This window comes from Numida meleagris, chromosome 4, assembly GCF_002078875.1.
Source record: "Numida meleagris isolate 19003 breed g44 Domestic line chromosome 4, NumMel1.0, whole genome shotgun sequence".
In the NCBI taxonomy this organism is placed as follows: Eukaryota; Metazoa; Chordata; class Aves; order Galliformes; family Numididae; genus Numida; species Numida meleagris.
In genome coordinates this window covers 37,384,266-37,399,562 of record NC_034412.1, presented here as the reverse complement: position 1 = coordinate 37,399,562, position 15,297 = coordinate 37,384,266, and the positions used below count along the sequence as shown (strand labels likewise).

The following is a 15,297-nucleotide window of genomic DNA, read 5'->3' as shown; positions in this document are numbered from 1 at the left end:
TGTGAGAGTGAGAGCTGAAGACATTCCCTTCCTCTCCCCCCCCCAAACATGCATCTTCTTCGGTCTGCAATGTGAACTCTGGTTATGGTCTCAGAAAGGAAAGTGATAGTAACCCCCTTTCTGAGTAACCTTAAAGCCTTCTAAAAAGCCTGTGGCAGTGAAGAAAAAAAAAATTGTTTAGATCAGCCTCTGCAAAATAATGGGCTAGGAAGAATATACTGTAGGTTCTCCACACCCCACTCCCTCAAAAATTAGAGGTACAACCTGTGCTGAAAACAAGGGCATTAACGGTTGTAGCTAATATGAAGATGCAATGGCTGCTCTGAAAGTAATGCCTCCTATGTTATTATGTTGGCCAGTGACATCAGAGGCAGGTGTTGGCAGCATGGCAGTAGAGGCTGAACATTCCCACCAAAGTTCCATTACATATTGTTGCCATGTGGCAGATGGCAGCAGAGGGGCAGTGTAACAAAATGGCATCTGACATGGAAGTGCATGTATGAAGAAAAGGGTTGTCATTGAATTCTTCATGTGGAAGAAATGGCACCGATTGACATTCATGGATGCTTGCTGAATGTTTGTGGAAACCAAACAGTGGATGTGAGCACAGTGAGACAGTAGGTAGTGCATTTCAGCAGTGGTGACAGCAACTATGGGTCATCCCCTCTGATGCTGATGTTTACAAGCGCAGCATACAGGATTTTGTTCATGGCTGGTGAAAATGCATAGCTCATGGTGTGACTATGGTGAAGAATAGTTTTTTGTAGCTGAGAATGTAATCTATCAAATAACGTTATCATGCTCTTTTATCTGTTCTAGTTTCCATAGAAATAAATAAGAGGCATTACTTTTGGAGCAACCTGTGTAGATTTTAGATCTAGCTATATTCAACAATTAGCCTAATCATGTAAGATTAATTTTTTTGTCATTCATTTAATTGTCTCTTTTCCAAAAGTCTGCTCGTGCATCTGTCTGGAATTGTTATCATATTGTCATTTTGCGGCAGTCTCATTTGATCTAATACCCGTAAGTTTTATTCACAGTTAAAGGCCTAAGTGAAATGGCCACTTAACCAAATGCCTACATTTCAGAAGCATCACCAAATGACTACTTTGACAGAGTGACTCTGATAAGAATTGGAGTTAGCACAGCTCCTTTATTAATTACTGCTTGTTGGCCTTTAACAACATCAGTATTTGAGTGAACTTCAGGTGTGCAGGGGATTTGTATGTCATGGGAGCAGAGGATGAAGTGGAGAGGAAGGAGGGAGAAGTGAAGAAGGTTATTCTTTGTTTTGGGAACATTTTCTCCTTTCAAGTCAATCACATATACCGTCGTGCCAAAGGTATATGAAGCACACCAGTGAGTCTTCAACGATGGCGTGCAACTATATGCTGGGTCTTGCTATAAAAAGGACATGTATTTACCCAACAAGGGCACTAAAATGAGAAATTCCCGTTACCAAAAGAAAGCTGTGTGGGAGTAAAGTAGTCCTTGGGGCTGGGATTCAGTTGCCAGCTCAGCATTCTGCTGCACAGTTCCGTGGCTGATCAGGGCACGGCAGAAAAAAAGAGATTCCAGCTGCTCCATGCTTTCCCCGGGGAGAAATTTTATTGACTGCTTGTGTGTGTATGTGCAGCAGCACCTCTTTCAAGCAACGTATGCAGTGGTCAGGGAGGTTATTGGTGGGTTTTTGTTTGGTTTGAGGTTTTTGTTTGTGCATTTGTTTTTTTCTTTGTATCCCATAGGAAGTGGCTGGGGAAAAGATTTTGGAGTAGGTCTGCAGGCCTCTTATGCCAGTTTGTTTGAGCTGTTTGTTATGTTTGATTTAATTTGTCCCGTGTTTAAAAAACATGAACTCCTAAGGAATGTAGATGTGCATGAGAAACATCCAAAATAAATAAATATTCCAATAATACCACCCAAATTATCCTAATGTTATAGCATAAAATAAATTATTGTGGGTATTTTCGGCGTGATGAACCAACAGTTGAGAACATACTCCTAAAAGGAGCTAATTCAGCATTGCCTGTGACCAACTATGTAACTTGAATACATTTGTCAGTAAGAGTTACTCGTACAATATGGTCTTCAGCGCTGGAAGTTGAACCCACAGCGTGGACAAAAGCTCTGCACTGGTTGTGTTTAAGGTTGTATTTACTAGGGGAAAGATGGAAATGTATTTATGTCTAACAATGTTAACCAAATAGCACAGTTGGTTTTGTTTTTGTTTTTAATAAGGAAAAGACCTTCAAGACAATTGTGTAAAATATTTATTTTTAATATGGTTTTCATTTGCTAAGTAGCTTCTTTCCCCATTGCAGTGTTGGAGTTTGAGGTTTCAAAAATGTGCAAGAAGCACTCATTTTTCACATGATTAACAGACAAAAGCAGAAGGCAGGCAAAATGACATCTTCTGTTCCTTTAGTATTCTTTAAATAATTAGTCCATTTAATGTTAATATAAAATGGATTTGCTCAATTGTGTTATACAAACATGATACGTTTATGAAAAATAAACCTTAAATACAGCTTTCTTTGAAAAAAATCAAACCACTTTTTTTTGCTTGCTCTAACTCATTAAAGCATTTCTTTACTCAGTACCAATGAACTCTCATCAAGAATTGTCACCTTTTTATGCTGAAAGCTACATTTCTCAATATTAACCCTTTGTTTCTCAACACCAGCAGGGGCATATCCTCAACTTGCATGAAATCATCATGAGTACAACTGCCCCTAAGTAGAGTGCTGAAGATCCAGTCATGCATTTTCAAGGCCATAAAAATGAAGTATTTTATGTTATAAATATAATTCACAGATTGTGCTTCAATTTTGTTGTTAATTCTGCCACTGTAACTGCTGCTATCTTAGTTACTCCCTTATACATACTGATTTTTTAAATTTCTGTTTTAATTTTGTTCTGTCTTCTTTTTTTCCCTTGGGTTGATCTTACTTCTTTACTGTATGCCAAAGCTCAGCTTTAGATAATCATGGACACACTTCAAAACAGGTTTTGCAAATAGTTCTTGTAATCTTGTGACAAAAGAACTGTATTTCTGCATTTCTTAGTAGGAGAAACTTTGCTTTCTGTGTCCAGAGAACGGATCCTTTACAAACATCAGTGCCATCTATCTGAAGGCATTCCTAATAGGCAGAAGCTTGTTTTTGGTGTTTTTTATCATGGTTTCGTTTACAGGTAGGACTAAGTTTCATTCACCTCAAATTCACTGTCCCTGCAAAACTACTGCATACATCGCATGCACTGGGTCTGTTTATGTGTTTATATTAAGCATAACTTCGATGTTGATATGAGATATAGCGTTTGGTCTGTAGAAGAGATTGGGAGACCAAGAAAGGAACCCAGAACAAAAGTTAGAGCATGCTGTCAAGAGAGAATGTGCTCCTGGGTGAAGCGTGAGATGTAGATATGCAAGAGGACATGCTTCTCACCAAAGCGGTTAGGTAAACTTCTGTAGCTTGTCAGCTGGATACAGAGGAGTGCAGAGCAATCTTTGAAATGTATCCTTAGTGTAAATCCAACTTCCTTTTATTTTTGTTCTCAGCTTCTGTGTAATCTGTACCTTTGTAGTTAGTATTCTTTTCTGAATTATGTAAGAGTAAGTAATCTGCCTTCAACTTTAATCCAGCTTCACTGAAGCATTATTTCCAGGTCATTAGGTAGCACCAAAATACTCTGTGGCTGTGGCGGTCTTAGCCACCCCTACACGTGCTGTTCCCTACTTTTCTCCCTAACACTCAAAGGTGAGATGCTATGGTTGAGGGTTAATTACACAGTGATTTAATGTGGAAAACAACAAAAAAAAAAAAGTATGTCTGTGTCCCAAAAAACCCTGGCATATGGCAGTGGAGAGCATGGCTGTACCTGCAGAGTCCCAGCATAGCTGGTAGCCATGTTCAGCATAAGTCAATAATACATCAATTTTTTACATTGATCAGCAGCTTAAGAAGGCAAGCCTGTATACCTGTTATTATCAGATCAGACTGGAAATAAGTAAATCTGGAGAAACAGTAAAAATACTTTTCCTTATCTTGGTTGCATTGTATAAATACGATAAGCCTTAGAAACAAAACCAGCCTACAAAATCTTATGACATCATTTTCTTCCCATTTCCCTTCCAAATGAGCCAGTTTTTTGCTGGCAGGTGAGCTCTTCAAAGTGATCCTCCCACATAAGAAACTATGGGAGCTATGAAATATTACTGCAGTCCAGTTATCTCTGAAATGCTGACCTGCCTGGCTAACATGGAGACGAAATGCAGTTATTCCCTTTGACATGAAGTCACTTGTGAATTTACCAGATGAACTTCCCTGACAAATGGCTACCACCCACTCAATCCATCACTTCAGGGAGACTGGGCTGCCTCATACTTTTTCTTTACTGTGCTTTTAACTTTTGTTCTGCTTCTCAGAAAGATCAAGGGGTAAAACTCAATCCAATATTTAAAAGTATGTGATTTAGAGCACTGAGTAACAAAGAGGTCTTTTAAAATTGCATATTATACAGCAATCATGTACATAGAAATGCCTCCTTTTTAATACAGAAAATCAGCTAGAATTCTTCATTAATATTTTAATTGGTGTACGTGTTGAGTTCCAAACTATCCACATGGTAATTTACACTTATACTGTAGCTGGTGGGAGTTGGTTTATTTTCCTTTGTGCTAATCCAAGGATCTCACTTCCTGTGACAGGAAAGCTGCAGATGACAGTTGTACTGCATGGGTAAAAGTCAAAAAAGGAAAGGTAAAATATGTATGAAGGGATTTTTCTAAAACCTAGAAGAAAAAATGTTAGCAAAAGTACATAGTTGAAAAAATCCACTCTACCATGGCAAGTAGACTAAGGTAGGAAATAACTATTTTGTGGATACACAACTCTCAGACTTGTTTTGTCTAGGCAGCAGGTGATCTCTGGAGAAATTAAAGACCCACCAGGATACTTTCCTGCTCAACCTAATGTAGGAAACCTGCTTTAGTGTGGGGGTTGGACTTGATGATTTCCAGAGGTCCCTGCCAAGCCCTGTGATTCTATGCTTCTATGATTTTATGGTTCCATGATTCTATGGAAGGCTACATATTGAGAAGACTATCTTTTCTACAGCATCTTAGAATGTTAGCTGGGAAAGCACTCCACAACCCATGTAGCATGTGAAAATAGCAGGAACTACTTTCACTCAAGCAGCAGGGGGATTTATGAGAGCCACCATCCGCATGTCTTCTCCTGCTCAGTGCTGGCACAGCACAGAGCTGTGGATGAAGCAGGGGAGGAAAGGGGCTGCTGAAGGAAAACCTGGTCTAGCAGAAGACTTTTTTTTGTGGGCTTTGGTGCAAAGGGAAACATGGGTGTCTTCAGTATTGCTCAGTGGATGGTGGTAGTCAGAGCTCAAAGACAAAGCTACATTTGGTGTGAGCATGGAGAGGAGGAGCCAGAGGAGAGAGTGGGCTGCCGGACTCCTTCTCCTTGTCTAAAGCAGGATGCTGCCTGAAGCCCAGGTCTGACCAATTGCATGGGGCTGCTGTCACAGTTCCCCCTCCACTGCCCTTCCTGGGCACCCTTCAGGTTGTCACAATGAAGGGGAGGGAGAAGGTACTGCCCCTTACATGGCTTTCCCACTGTGTCCTCAAGGATTGTGGGGATTGCTTTAGAAAGTGTGCTATCTTTCTCACCGTGTGGTTTTGCTGATTTTGTCATTGCTGTTGTGTTTTAATTTGTTTCTTAGGGGAATTAAGCTAGTAGGAGTAGAGGGTTTGACTGGATGTGTCTCTTTTTCTTTGTCTGTTACTAAGTTTTGAGCCCAGTGGCAGGTTTCAGCCAAATGTGACAGAGGCTAAAGCTCTCCCAGATAATTAAGTAACAAATGTCATGAAAATAGACAAATGGGTAGAGGAGACAGATGCTGTAAATGCCCTTACTGTGGGAAAAACTGCAGAGCGGTATCTCACATCATTAGGCACTAGAACTGCCACATGGGAAAAAGGCCCCTATAAATGCTCCAAACATGGAGAAAGCTTCAGCTGGGTTTGTGTTTCATGTGTGCCAGACCCAACCACTTATAAGACTAAGCTCAGCAGAAAGCGGGCTTAAATTTCTTCAGAGCTCAAATGGCTGTTTTTCTGATTGGCATCCCCACAAAATGTTCTTTTCATTCAACTGTTTATATTTTTAAGAAAGATATTATCTGCCTGTAAGCAGGTAGATTGAGTTGCATATGATCTAAACAGAAAGCAATGCCAGCTCCTTTATTCTGCTCAGAACCACTTTGCCCACACTAAGTTCTGCACTTTGGTGACTTAGAAAAAATGATCACAGCGAGGAATACGTTGTGTTGTGCCACGAAGTCCATAGCTATCAGGAGAACCGGGACAACAGTGTGGCCATGATTGCATATGCTATCGTGAGCAGAATTCAGCCCAGCTGAGAAAAATTAGGAGCATTGGCTCATACCATGGTATTAGCAATTCCCTAGCCATGATGGAGATGCAGCAGTTCCCACAGCCAAAGTGGCTGAAGCTAGCAAGGTCAAGAGCTCTACACACTGCTAGTTAACCATGTTGTTAAATATTTGGCTGTCATGGCATCCCAAAATAACACTGGCAGAGATATACACAGGGATAAGTGAGACAGGCAAATCCTGCCATGGCTGAACATTCCAGCTGAGTATGGCTGCATCTGGGGCACAGCTGGATGCAAATGACAGTCAGTCCCGGTCAGTTTCAGGAATAAATAAATTCTAGTTTTGGAAAAATTAGCTGAAAATTTAAAAAATGCCAGGAAGATCATTTGCAAGTCATTTCTGCGTGTCTGAAGCTAATCACCTATGTTTCTACTACACTAGAAACTCCTGGAGTGTTTTATGAGACGTTGTGCACAGTCAAGAAAAAAAGTTAGAAAGCAGACACCTCTTAGCTTTGTAGCCCATAATTTGGGGAGTGATTTAGATCTGTGGCTTAGCCCAAAGTTCAAGGGAGGGAGTAGAGTCAAGCTTCCTTCTGTAGCCCAGCTCTATTTAAAGATACTTTTTAAAACAAAAGCCTTTCCTGGATAGCCTGTGCAGAATTTATTACTAAACAGATGCTCAGATATCTTTATAGTATCAACCGCTTCTTTAATATTCTGTGCTATTTCCAATAATTCTGCACCATCAAACGAGAGAGAAAGAGGAGAATCTTTCCTTTTAAGTCTCTATCTTAGTGCAGTGCTGGTTTTTCCTCCACTGGGTGATTTCAGGTTACCTGCCATCTGTGGCATGACACGGAGACTGACTATGGGTAAAGCACCATAGTATTTTAGCACATGTTCAGTAGCAACAAGCCAGCATAAGTGAGTGAAGAAAACAGAAGCCTAATCATTACTCCATGTTCCTAGTGCATAAAGAGAGATACTGTCCACCCACACATTCTGATCAATGCCAACTTTTTTGCAAACTTAGGGCTTTAGTTCAGCTTCTCTGAATTCCACTCGTACAATCTCCCAGCTCCCACCTCAGTGGTGACTTTCATGAGCTGACTGGAAGTGACTCTGCCATGATGTACAAGAAGGGTCTGCTAGGAACGTATGCTGCCAAGGAAGGAGACATTAAGAACAAAGCCTCTTAGTACCTTTGGGGGCTTCATGGGATAACACAGTGGCTTAGGCTTGACAGGATTTCACCAGACTGCACTCATTCACACAGAGCTGCCTACATAGCACCTTTTTGCCACCGTTGCCCTGATTTTCCCATTGTTGCCCATGTTTTAAAAACTGCTTTGTCCTCTTTACATAGGTTCTCTGTAATCTCCTGAGCAGGGAGTGGTGTATTTGGAACAAGCTCTGAAATACAACTATGGTGATGTCATTTCATTAAAAAGGTGCCAATATGGAATGCTCAGGAAATTCGAGACCATTTATCTACTGTCCTTGTTAAAAATAGATGACTCACAATATTATGAGTTGTAATCAAGAGTGGACATTGCTCAGCCATGGGCAGAGTGAGGAGAAGTTTCTGAGAAAGATAATTCACCCACAGTAGACATATTGATTAAGGAAATGCCTTTCAGTTTACAAAAAGAGAAGAAATACAAAACAATGATGGGGTGGAGGAAATATTAACAGGAAAATTTTGAATCATTACACATATAAATTATTCCTTTCAGAGGACAAAACCTGTAGTAATATGAACAGAGGAGTACTGGAGATAAAGTCTGTGTAGATCAGTATGTGTGAACTGATACATCTAATATTTCTGGATTCCACCATTGCCCTCTCTCACAATTCTTACAGTTCTGGTTATGTTATAAATTAAAGGATGGTACATTCCCTCAGAAACTCAAAATGAGTTGAGAACTCATGTTTCAGTGAGAACTGGCTATGGGAGACAGAGATTCTATGTCAGACTCATCTTTTGGTACAACAGCTATTGATTTTGCAGTGGTCAAACAACTGTAGAAAGTTTGTAAAGAAACAGTTCTTAGTAAAACATTTTTCCAATTCCCCATTTTTTTTTGTTCTGTTATAAAAAAAGAAGGTAAAAGAAGTTCTTGTATTCAAGAAAGGTTTAGATGTTGTGTTGAGAGTCATGGTTTAGTGGGGTTATTGGTGGTAGGTGGATGGTTGGACTGGATGATCTTGTAGGTCTTTTCCAACCTTGCTAATTCTATGATTCTAAGATGGCCTTTTTGCACTGGGCATTGTAATTGAGAAAGAAAATGGTGATTTAGAACAGCCTTACTGAAGGTTAAGCTCTGGTTTGTTAGAGGACTAAAGAACCCAATCTACTTGCTTATAAATATACACCAGCAATCAAGATCATCAACAAAGGCAAAGGAGACGGATTCTTGAGCAAATATCCATTACTCACAGTTCAACTGCCTTCCACAGTGTTGTGAGTGTGTGCATACAGGTATGTATTTGATAAACCCTCAGTGCAGTTATGAAGTTTAATATGTGACACAATATAGTCTCTTAGAAAATAGATAGGATCATCCATGCAGAATTTTTATTTCATTTTTTTTTCTCCTTTCTCCCTCCTAAGTTTTCTTCAAGGGAGAACATTTTTGTTTTTCTGTGGCTTCTACTAGTCAGAGTCATATTTCTGTCTACACGCTGTGGCCCTTATCGATATCAGGGTAAGTTTTGCCGCTGGTCTCACTGAAGACAGGAATAAGCTGAGAGAGAAAGAGAGAGAGAGAGGTGAGAATGCAATATAGTTATCTAAAAATGTCCTTAAAAAAAAATAAGAGCTTACTGAAATACTATTTAAGAAATACACATTGGTATTTCGTACACACTAAAAGAGATTATGAGGTCACGCTACAAACTGGAAAGCTTTGAGGTGACAAGTTTGGGCTGATGATAAAGCAACAATCCATTTTACTATTAATTGGGTTTAATGAGTATTCTGAGAACCTGCTGTACTGCAGGGCTTGATCATCCTATGCACTGCAACAAATGGAGCCTTTTGTATGCAAATTAAGTAGATGTATGCAGAACCAGGAAAGTTCTAACTCTGCTTATTGCTTAGCATCTTGGTAAAGAAGGAACTTAGGACTGTGCATTTCACAAGACTGCAAGAATTGTTTTGATGAACCGAATATTAAAATTTAATTTTCTCATTAATATTGTAGAAAGCATCCTTTTAAAATTGTCTGCATTGTTATATTAAATTAACTGCATTTTACAAGATTCTTAACACAGATTTTCTAAAAAATATATTAATATTACGTATTTTACCTTTTCAAATCTATTCAGCACAGATTGCTTTTGACTACTATGAATTCTTTAACATGATATGATTTGTATTTAAGGTGTGCAAATTATCTCTAGGCTCAGTGCAGCTAAATGGAAACAGCACAATGTAGCTCTCAAGGCTATGCTGGAGAGCAGTATTTTTCTGTAACTAAAATTCAAATTGGAACAGGAACTCCTCTCCACAAGAAGGTATATATGAACAAGAGTAACTGTCTGGTCATATTTCCTCACTCAGGTTATTGCATTTCCTATCATTAGAGGTTAAACTCAAACCTAACGTGGAGTCTGATCTGCAGACACTCACTGCAGCAGGGCTGTCTCCAGGAGTGGAGAAAATGTTCTGGAGAAGGTGGTGTGGAGAGATGCTGAGTTTGAAGTGAGTAATGAATATCAAAGTGCAAATTTACAAATAATTGCTTTCTCTAATTAGTCCTATCTGCAGACTCATTGTGCTCTGAACAGAAAGGGTGCCACCCTGGAGATCCTTATTCTTTATTTTGAAACCTCTCTGTGCCATGGGAACATTGCAAGGATGAGTGTCTCCTCACTCATGAGTGTCTGTTTAGCATGAGGATATGCCACCAGAGGGTGATGTGAAGCCAAGTGAGCTCACCCTGCGCTCTCTGTCCCTGTCCCTGTCCCTGTCCCGAGGGGCATCTGTAGGGACCTCAAATGCCCCAAGGTCAGCTCCTGGTGTGCAGATGGTTGGTGGTGCTGCACAGACCACTGGCAAACCTTCGCTCCCCCACCAGTTAGCTACACAATTTGCAACCTCGAGTATTTTAAGACTGCTCTAAACTATGCCAGAGCTTGTTCTGGCCACTGGCCAGGCAAGAGCCGGAGTAATATGAGTGGGAAAATGCTTCCTACCAACATTCCCTCAGCTGCCTTCAGCTGTCCAGGCAAGGCCACAGTACAGCTGCAGGCCCGGTGAGGTGGTAGCCACAGCAAAAAAAAATGAAAGATGCTGGGCTGCTTTGAGATGGTGATTTCATTTGGAAAAAAAGAAAGAAAGAATAGTAAGTGTATTTCAGTCAGGAATTTATGATTGAGGTTTAATTCCATGAGTGGAAAATTGTTTTTCACCTTGTTTGGTCATTTCTACATTGATGACTGTGTGTGAAGCTTCAGCACTTCCGTAAGTCTGATTTGCCGGCACTTTGTGCCAGCCAAGCTCAGAGAAGGCAGGGGACCCACAGGGAACGAGAAAGATGAAAATCGAGCCACTGCAGCCTCTTTTCTATAGTGGAAAATCCAGAGGCACTAGAAATTCTGCAGTGCTCCCAGTCAGAGGAAGAGTCCTCTTCTCACAACAGAAGGCAACAGGGCATTCAAAAGGTTATTTAGGTCAAGTCAGCTAGAGCCTGAGATGCAATTGCCTTGAGTTAATATTAACAAGAAAAATAATTCATCATAACATTGAGTTGTCCAAACTGAGGTTGTGGGATTTTATATATTCATATTTTTATTTTTATTTTTAATGAGTGATAATGTTGAAAACAGGGTAGTTCGGATGGTGGGTACTTCACGTAATGCGTACTTTCAGTTCTAGTGCTAGTTGTTACAGAACATGAGACCAGAAATGGGCCAAGCTAGGCCCTACTATGTAATATAAACAGGGAAACTACTAAAGGAAGTGTAGCTTGCACTGTCCAAACTAGCACATTCCATTCTTTAGAAGATAAGCAATCTCCAGAACTGACATCTAGTAGCACTGGAGGAGACAGTATTTTTCAGTGTTACTACCTCCCTCAGTCACCTGTGAAGACATCCATCAATAGCAAGACTACTTGTAGAAAGAAAGTCAGAGAAATACTAAGAACAGAGGAAAAGCAGTAAGGAGAAGAAAATTCCATTTACTTTGGCTTTCCTACTCTGAGTAATAGGATCTAACAGAGAGTGCAAAAGAATGCTGTGGACTGAACCCAGGCAATCATTATGGTCTGATACCTGAAATGGCTGCTCATGGAAGATGAACTTGTTAAGTATCCAACATGATCCTAGAAATAGACTTTGCAAAGTATATTTTTTGCTATTTTTTTTCTGAGTTTGAAGGGATAGAACAGACTTAAATGTAAAAGTCTGGTTAATAAAATATAATTTTTACCAGAGGAATAAAATGAAACAGGAGGATCTTGGGCTGAATCTTCTTCTTCTTCTTCATCTTCTGGAGTTATAGAAATATGTTTATTCATTATGAAGAATGACTTCTCCTACTGCTCCAAGGAGCCTGTGTCCAGAATGTTCTCTCTTGGTCTTGTTATTTGGCTAGCATGAAGAAGATGTAAATCTTTAAGTACCATTAATGTGAAGGTTTCAAGATCACAGGATAAGTCTAAGCCATATATAAGAGGCGAGTGATCAATTTTGAGCCTTCTTAAATCTCTAAGTTGTGTGACCGAAGAACCAATGGAACAGCTGTGAGTGACAGAGTGCCAAGTGAGACTTCTGGAAAGGATGGCGAGCAAAGAGAGCGCTGATCTTCTCACCCAAGGAATTGCTGTAAACAGTGTTGAGTGGATGTGAAGATGAAAGCCCTAGCAGGAGACATGCCTTTTGTGCTTTTTTGGCTAAGCTTCTAACAGTGAGCCTTGAAGTTGTCGTTCAGCCCTTGTCATTCACAATATGCGAGCCACATGCAAGGCAGTTCCATACAGCTGGAAGGAGTGCTGCTAGATAGCAGAGTTGGATTTGTAGCCTGCCATCAGGACAGCCAAACGTGCACTGCTGAGGTGTGAATTATGAAAGTTAGTTTCCAAATGGCCAAGGGGCAATAAACATTAATATAAACTAGACATGGGCCCACGCCAAATAACCCCACCTCTCAGGGTGTTTGAATTGCAAACATTTGATCAGGATCCAAGCTTTGCAGCTGGCCTTATCTCTGCAGTGGCCAAGCCAAAACCCCAGGGTTCCCGGCCACATGGCACATTCTGTGATCCAAGGATGCAGTGTCTGATTACCTGCTCCTTTGCCACCTCCAGCAAACAGCCCTTTTTAGCTACAATCCCTCATGCTTCCTGTCTTGCTCTGGTATTCTTTCCCTGTCTTAGTATTTTTTATCTCTTGTATTTATACTGGAAGTTCTCTCAATATGCCTTAAATCTGTTTTGAGCAACTTTGGGCAGAATTATGCAATATTGGGGAAAATCATGAACGGAAAAGATGGAATTTGAGCATGAACTTTATACCTCCCATGCAAAGCTGACAAAGGGCACTAAACTGCTGTGCTTGTGAAAGAGAGATGGATAGGCAGTACTTTTAATAAACAGACCCAATTCAGCTTGGAAGACCTTCTGGTATTTTAAAAGACATACTAGAGCTGGTTGGAAGTAGGTGACTACAAAATCCAAGCCACAAAACTCCAGCCATGCCTGGGGTCAAAAACTGGACTCTAACTGTCTGTGTTTATTCTTTTCACCTCAGATCCCACTGACTAAAGTGTCAAATGAAGATTGGCAGTCTGGAGATTGCAAGTGTTTTTATTCCCCAGGATGTAATCCAGAGAGAGGAGAATTACTTGGGTTTCCAAAATACTCTCCTCATTTCACCTCCAGCAGCGGTAGCTATGGAAGGAGTTGTGTGACCATCCTGTTCTCAGTGGACTCTCTTTTTCTCCCTGGACCTTGGTAAGAAGGGACTGACCTGGAGGTTCTTTCAGAATTTCAATAAATTGAACAAAATTGCATGGCACAAGAAGTGCTTTTAGGGGAAAGAGTATTTCCATTCCTAGTTTCTAATAAATGCCTTTACACTACATCAACAACCTGGAAACAATTCACATTTAACAGTTTAGAAAAGTAGCTAGGAACTTAGCTCTCAGTTCTTTACTTTGATAGAAAGCCATACAGATTTTAGTGGGACTGACCATGCCCCATGACATAGAGTGTATGAGTAAATGCATCAAAAGAAGAGAGAGCTTCTAACAAGTCTGGCACATTACAAGTCCTGAAATATAGAATGTAGAGGAAGAAAGAAAATACATTGCCTTGGTCTAATCCTTAAAGCCAGACCCACATTGAAATACTACAATTGCTGTCTTTGGTAACACAAATAGCTAGACATGACATAAATATTGAAGAATGCTGATTTTTTATGAGTTCTAAGAGGTTAATTAACGTGTTAATTATCACTGATTAATATATGCACATATAGACATAAGCAATTGAGATATTATTTGTAGGAAATTTGTCTACTAGCTACACTTCACGCTCATCAAATCCAGTGTTCCTAGAGCAGTAAGACTATTGATCTGCATTATGGATTCTGCTTGGGTAGTTACAATGTGTGTTTAATATCCTCATCTTAAAACAGAATAAGGGGATGCTGAGCTTGCATCTGGTGTTGTCTTCATTTCCTCTTCTGACTTAGTGGCTAAAAAACATGAAATTTTATGATCATTTCAACCCCTTTTTATAATTGTCTCCATTGTTAGCTGGATAGGCTTCCTGAGTCTACATTTCTGCCCATTGTAATTACATTCTCGACTCATGGTTGCACAAGGAAATCTTTGTAGACTTCACACTGATAAAAGATCTCCAGGGATCTCATCTGAACTTCTGAGAAATCAAAGGTTAATAATACTGCCTGAGATGGATGGGTGAAATCTTTGGTTTCTGACATTTTGAGAAATAGTTCACTGTTATTTAAACGCAGTGCTGAGGTAAGTCTTCGTGGATTTATATCTGATCAGTGTCTTTTTCTTTTGTTTTTCACTATCTCCACTGATACAGGTACCATTCCAGATCAGGTTTTCTATTCAGACTTTTCCATACAGAACTCCTGGATCAGGAGTATGCCTTTCTTTAGCTAAAGTTTTTTATTAGCTACCAAAATTTTTTGAAACAGTATAGATCAGAGACTTTTAGAAAGTAGACTGTGATCTGTTCTGTTCAAGGCCTACAAGCAACAGGAACCTGCTAACATCATCAGAACACAGTTCTTTAAAGTGCTGGTGTAGGTTTGAAAGTTACTCCACCAATACTAATGATCCTTGTCTCCACCCAGAATATGTGTCACAATACCTTCATTTATTTGGGCATGAATGCACTTTAGTTTTCTGCTTGGCTGGTGTGTTGGAATCTGTTATTTTTTCACTTCACATTTTCAGATCCACCGATATCTTGTCATCATCTTCTTTACCTAGATTGCTGCAGGAGCTAGGGGTTGGACTAGATGATCTCCAGAGGTCCCTTCCAACCCGTACAATTCTGTATAATTTGGTCAACCCCAGTTCTATTGCCTTTTCTTAATGCTGACTATTTTTTTAAGTTAATTTATTTTTTGCTGGAGCAAGATTCAGAGGTGATGGGCTTTGAAAGGACTGGCCTGGCACAAATCATCCCTGATAATTTCACTGAGACTATGGAGGACTGTGGGGGATAGGAAGAAGGCAAATTATGGTGAAAATCTACTGTAATGCAGTTTCAACCAGAAACAGAGAGCTCCATGCTTTGCAGTATCACCTACTGAGACCCCAGGAAAGGCTGGAAGGTCAGACTGTGAGCTGTTTCACTTTCATCTATTTGTGAAGGCCACAAAATTCTTTGTA

The 15,297-nt window shown here is 40.0% G+C and overlaps 1 long non-coding RNA gene across 3 annotated transcripts in view; it reads left to right on the top strand.

Moving 5' to 3' along the window:
* The window catches only part of LOC110398912, a 78,829-nt gene that overhangs the window by 28,493 nt on the left and 35,039 nt on the right, over positions 1–15,297 (top strand). For all 3 annotated transcript variants that reach the window (XR_002438746.1, XR_002438744.1, XR_002438745.1), the window contains one exon: positions 13,173–13,375. This is a non-coding gene — a long non-coding RNA (uncharacterized LOC110398912). The remainder of the gene's footprint in view (positions 1–13,172; positions 13,376–15,297) is intronic.